This window comes from Ahaetulla prasina, chromosome 3 (assembly GCF_028640845.1).
Source record: "Ahaetulla prasina isolate Xishuangbanna chromosome 3, ASM2864084v1, whole genome shotgun sequence".
Lineage (NCBI taxonomy): Eukaryota > Metazoa > Chordata > Lepidosauria > Squamata > Colubridae > Ahaetulla > Ahaetulla prasina.
The window spans coordinates 160,576,851-160,582,850 of NC_080541.1; the positions used below are offsets into that span (position 1 = coordinate 160,576,851).

General features: G+C 41.5%; 1 protein-coding gene across 1 annotated transcript in view; it reads right to left on the reverse strand.

Annotated features, from left to right (window-relative positions):
* LRRC7 (leucine rich repeat containing 7) overlaps positions 1–5,592 on the reverse strand; it is a 225,510-nt gene extending 219,918 nt beyond the window's left edge. Inside the window, exon 1 of the mRNA XM_058176360.1 lies at positions 5,501–5,592. The gene's annotated coding sequence lies outside the window, so the exon portion shown is untranslated. The remainder of the gene's footprint in view (positions 1–5,500) is intronic.
* Positions 5,593–6,000: the final 408 nt, after the last annotated feature.

Below are 6,000 nucleotides of genomic sequence, written 5' to 3' on the forward strand. Positions count from 1 at the left end.
GGTTAATTATCATACAGAAATCTTTCTGAAGTGTAGTCATTTGTTTGAAAATAGCAAGGTAAACGGCAGCTGCTATCAAAGTTATACAACTCTACTTATACACCCTAAACTCCACTTCAGAAAGAGCAGCATTACACTACAATTCTCCTTAGTTTGCTTCCATTTGACTTGTTAAAAATAGAGGAAGTCAATTTAATCTAAAATATACCATTAGAATTTAAGAAAAAAAGCAGGTAATTTTTCTTCAAAAGATATAACTCCATTCAAAATAAAGGTTTACATAATTAAATTTGCTCAATTATGTGTCATAGCATTGCTACTTCTTTTTAAAATGTGCCATATTTTTCTAGAACATATGCACTCCAATATTTGATGAAAAAGGGAGGGAGGGGGTTGCCATGGTTAAGTCAGCATCTTTTGTTGAATACAGGAATAAATTGATGCATAGAGCCGACACCCACATAACTTGTCAGCACAAGTTACTGAGTTTTTTTCCTTTGCATACGTAACACTAACAGAAATGTGTTAAATATAATTGTTGCTATTCAAACTTCTTTTCTTTTCTTTGCAATCCTTCCAACACCTCGTCCTCAGAAAAGCAAGAATAGAATTCTCTGTTGAGCTTTTCTTAGGTGAAAATGTCAGAGGCCAAGTATAAAGCATGAAAAATGTTACCATGGTGATAATATTATAAATTCCTAAGATAAGAATATACTATCTCCCTTGTGTCAGGAAGCTGTGCTTTAACGGGGCTATAATATTTTTAAGTGGGCCATAAAGTAACACACATCCATAGAGAGATCTAGCTCATTCTTGCCACAAAGAGACTGATTAATTTCTCATGCCGAACAGCCGGAAACAAACTATATGTGTTAGACTACAACATGATCTCCAATAAGTATGGTTCTTATAATCAAAATCATTGGGACGCCCTGGGGAATTAAATATTCAAGCAAGGGATAAATGAGTCCAACAGGCATGCAACAGAATCATTATCTTATATCTTTATTTTCTGCTAAATTACAGGCAAACAATCCAAATTTTGGATGTGCCTCCAAGTTACATTAAGGTCTGATTTACAATAAGGAACAAAAGGGCACAGAATTGCCTTACTGGGGAGAGGGGCAGCATATAAATGTAATAAATAAATAATTACACTTGTTATTTTCACTATACAAAAATGGCAACCATAATACTTGCACATGCACAAAACAGAGGCCACCATTCTCTTGCATGTATCCACACATAATGCAACATGCACACAAGAGAATAATTTTATGCAAGGATTCCCAAAACAGACCCTTGCATAATTGCAGGAATGTCCCTATTTCTTTGTCATCAAGCATAATGTTTAGGACAGAAGGGAATTGAAGTATAAGATAAAAAAAGCATCAGGTTACTTCTTTCTACAGCAAGTCATTAACTTCAGCTACCTTCTTTAACAAGCAATAAAACATTTATTTAAGCTATTAGTGAAAAATTTGGGGAAACCAATTATAGTCCTTTTCAAAACTCTCAGAGATTGGAGATGGAAAAGTAGTGTGAAAGCTTCAGAAATATTTATCTTGGGTCCCGAACTTAGTATCTAGTGGAAATAATTTGTTCATTAACATTAACATAAGGGGCGTGCATAAGAGCACAAGCGTGCCTACCGTTCCTCTCCTATTGTTTCCTTTCATTATATCCAATTAATATAGTTATTACATACTTATGCTTATATATATGCTTATATATTGTATAGTTATTTCATGATTATGCTTATATATACTGTGTGACAAAATAAATAAATAAATAAAATAAAATAAAATAAATAAATCTATCAAGCTCCTAATTTTTAGTTCCCTCTTTCTCTCTCCCCCCCCCACTCTTTCTTTCTTGGAAGACTGCAAGGCCAATAACCAATCTGAACTATAATATGTATTTCTAATAATGCATCTTGGCCTAGACTTTCTCTTAGAAAACAAAATGCGGTAATAAGCCAAAGATTTGGTCACCTTCTGTCGATGGGTCTATGAGAGTGCCTGTCTCTCTGAATATGTCCATTAGCTCAAAACACTGAGGACCCATGTTCTATATAATTCATGGATGCTACACATTATAATATAGACCTGATATATATTATCAAATGAGTATTTCAAAAATAAGATGATCTCAAAATGTCCATTAAAATATATAGCATTCTCCCATTTTTTTTCATGCAATGTGAAATAGAACCACAAGAGCTAGTGTAGTAACTGAACATATCACAAGGTTAATATGGAGGAATTGCTTTGTATTCCTTTTATTCTATGAAAGAAAAGCATGATATAAATATATAACAAGCACAATCAGAAGAGAGCATGCCACTAGATGTGGAATTCTGACTGATTCTTGCAAAAATCTAAGATAGAAGAAAAGACAGAAAAATAGTAAGAGGGAAGCAGAAAGAAGTGTAAAAAATGATCTTTTTATTGGAATAATATTACAACATATACTGTGGGATGTTGAAATTCGGCTATTTTTCAAACTGTTGGGTTGTTCTAGTATTTGAAAGCAAACTTGGAGTCAAGAATTGCATCATTGATACGGATGCAGGTCGTCAAATGTTTTAATTGATCCTATTAAAGCAACCTTCTTTTGTACATTGCAATTCTTAGGAAAAGGCTGACTTTATTAGTCGAAGTGCAGTCATACCATTGCAAATAAATACAGTGGAATTTGAGATACAATGATAGGCACATTGTGGGTGTTTAATGAGTAAGGATAGCTAAGAAGCAGCAACAAAGTTGCATTCTTTCACACAGATTCCAAAAAAGTCACCCTGAGTCACAACCTATGGGGGAGGGAAGACATAAAGAAGAGACCCCAGTAGTTTAAAGCAGCTTGATATTTCGAATGGTCTTAGCCATGCTTAAGAGGTTATGAATATTTTAAATAATGTTAATATTAAAAGTGTTTTGTGGCACCAGAAGAATAAATTAGAATAACAAACCACATAAGACTTTGTATATTACACAAGAACACATCTGTGATCCATGCACATTAATAGAAAGCAATTACCACTGGAGAGAGTGTAAACTACATTAAAACAGGTGCCATTCTAGCTGCTAACATTTCCATTTTGCTTGCATATTCAGTCTTTCAGGGACATGTTCATGTCAAAAGTCCTAATTTGGTTCTAAGTGTGTACAAGAAACAGGGAGATAGTGTTTTAAAAAAGCTCTATGAAATATTAGATTAAATATTCAAATCCTTAGCTCAATGTGTTTTTTAAGTTTTCCTATAATGCTTGGAAGCCATACTTCTAGCCTGTCTTCTGTTATTAATTAATGTTGTAGACCATTATTATGTTACCAATGCAAGCAACAATATGGATACCACGGGGCAATGCCAAGACTCTGTATATGAAAAGAGCCCTCTACCTAGATGCTACTAAGATGTAGCCACTTGAAGATTTGAATCCTCATTTGAAATGAAGAACCACATGGCAGCTTCTGTCTCTAGCGTCCTTTTTGGGGCATCATACTAAATACAAGTAAAACTAACAGTGTTGCCACAAAATGAGTATGGCAAAAAGAAGCTGGGATATCCACTCACTTGCTCATGCTTCTCAAGAAGAACTGGGCCTCTGGCCATTCAAAAAGAAGACCTCATCCACTTGTGTTCTCCTTCATCCATGTCTAATCTCTACCACTGCAGCCCAGAGGAATTGGTGATATCTAATCCTTCTAATCTAAATCCTTATGCAGAGGAAACACAAATTGAGGCATCCCCTCCCTCATTTATATGTCCCCTCTACCTGTAGATATTGCACCCAGAAAGTACAGATGTGTTGATTCCAAATTAGAGAACAATATTAGGAATATTTCTTAATAGTATCTTTCTGTCCATCCTCCAGTGAGCAAAATCATATCCACTACGTTGGCATAAGCAAGGAGTGGCACAAAGATAAGACATTTCCAAGATAAAGAGTGGGAACTTATGGCACTCCAGATGTTGTTAAGCTACTCTTTCCAGCATCCTTCACCTTTAGACTCACTGACAGGAGAAACTGGTAGTTTACCACATTGTCCTACAGGGAGAGGTTCCCGATGCATGTACTTATATTCTCTGAACAGTGCCCCATGGAGGCCAAAGAGAGAGCATAGGTCTGCAGGTAGCTGCTCAAGCAAGAAATAACCCAATCAACTCTCTTCCATTTCTCTCTCCTCTCCCTCTGTGTTGCACAGAACTAAATTCTGGGCATAACAACCCCAATCCTACCTACTGCATTGCCTATAGCAAGATTGGAGGGCAATCAAGGAAAGGAATTGCTTCCACTCTTTCGGGGAATCCATGCTAAGATTCCCCAAGCAAGAGAGGTCAGAGGAGAGATTTCCTGCCAAATTCTTCTGACCGTGCTATTTAAAAAAGAGAGTAAATAACTGTGCAAGAGTAGCAAGTGATCTGCTAGCATCCTCCTCCTCTCCTCTCACAGTATCCACAGAAAAATTACAACAGATATAAAAGGAAGATGTCACCACAACCTTTTATCTGTTTGCCTTCCCTCTTTAAGAAGGGAGCCAAGCAGGTCTACCCAGAACAAATGAAGAGAAGCTATCACTGCCTCTTCCTTGAACAGCATCTGGTTTCCACCACTCTGCCTGGGTCACCTAGAGGGAGACTGCAAAATAGTGGAAGGTGGTAGGATTGGGCCCAGGATGCCATCTATGAAGGCAGGAAAAAAAAAGCAGGTAGTGGCAGCTTCTCTCTCTCTCTCTCCCTCTCTCTGCAGCACCACAGAGGTCCAATTTCCCCTAACCATAAAGGTGGCATACTCAATCAGCCACCTCTGCCCACTTGTTCACACCCTCTTTCTTGGTGTCACTGGGCTAACGGCATGATTTAAAAAGGGAGGGGTGGTGTCGTTCAAAAGGGATTCTGAAGGTATCCATAACTAGGAACTGGTCCTACATGAGGTAAGTTCCCTAAGCACACCTACCAGGAATACCTGCCATTCCCCACCCTCAAGGTGTTGCCACCTTGAACCCCGCTCACGCAACTAACCAGCCCCCTCCAGACCCACACAGCTTGAAGGGGGGGGGGAAGAGAAGGCTATCAAATCGACGAAGGAGGATCCCTGTCCTCCCTCTCCTCCCTTCATTGCAGCGAAGCTTTCTCCCCTTAGCAACCGCTGCATTTCATCTGGTTACCACCAGCAGCAGCACCCCGAGGCGCCTTCTCTCCTCCGCCGCTCACCCACCGCAACCAAGCCCACCCTCCGTGCCTCCGCGCCAAACGGAGGAGAGAGCCCCGGGAGGAAAAGCAGAGAGGAAGAAGCTACACACACACACACACACACACACACCAAACCCCAACTTCCCCCAGCCTCGAACCTGCCTTCCCCACCCCGAAAGACAGAGCGCGCGGCGCTTCCCCGGCTAACACACCCCTACAACAGCGCGACCGAAGGATCAGCAGCCGCCGCCGCCACAGCAGCCCCTTCCCCATGCAAGGACGCAGCCCCCGAGAAAATACTCACATCGCAGGGTGGAGAACGCGTCCTTTTAAGTCTCCGTCGCCTGCAGATAACTGACAGCTGGGATCACGGTTCCTACCAAGAGACCGGGGGTCCGGGGTTTATGGGGCGTGGGAAGCTGGAGGAAAGGCGAGGGGAAGTGGGGTAGGGCGGCAGCAGGATGGCGACCGACCCCCCCTCCGGTCGTAGCTCCCCTCCCCCATGCTAAGACCACGATGCGGATACCCTTCAGGAGCACATCTGGGCAACACTTCCTTTCCCTTACGCGGCCGTCTGGAGAACAGGTACCTTGTCAGCTGAAGTCTCTCCGTTTGCCAGAGCCCCACGGCAACCACCCCAAAAGAAAGCTCTTCATCCAGTAAATCCTTGCGGAGCCGGCAGCCGCGCGAAGAAAGGGGGCTCCTGCCGCCGCCGCCGCCACCAGAGCCGCGGGAACCGCGAAGCAAAAGGAAAGGGGGGCGAGCCACCCTCTTCCCCACGCATCTGTCAGAGCCGGGGCGCAG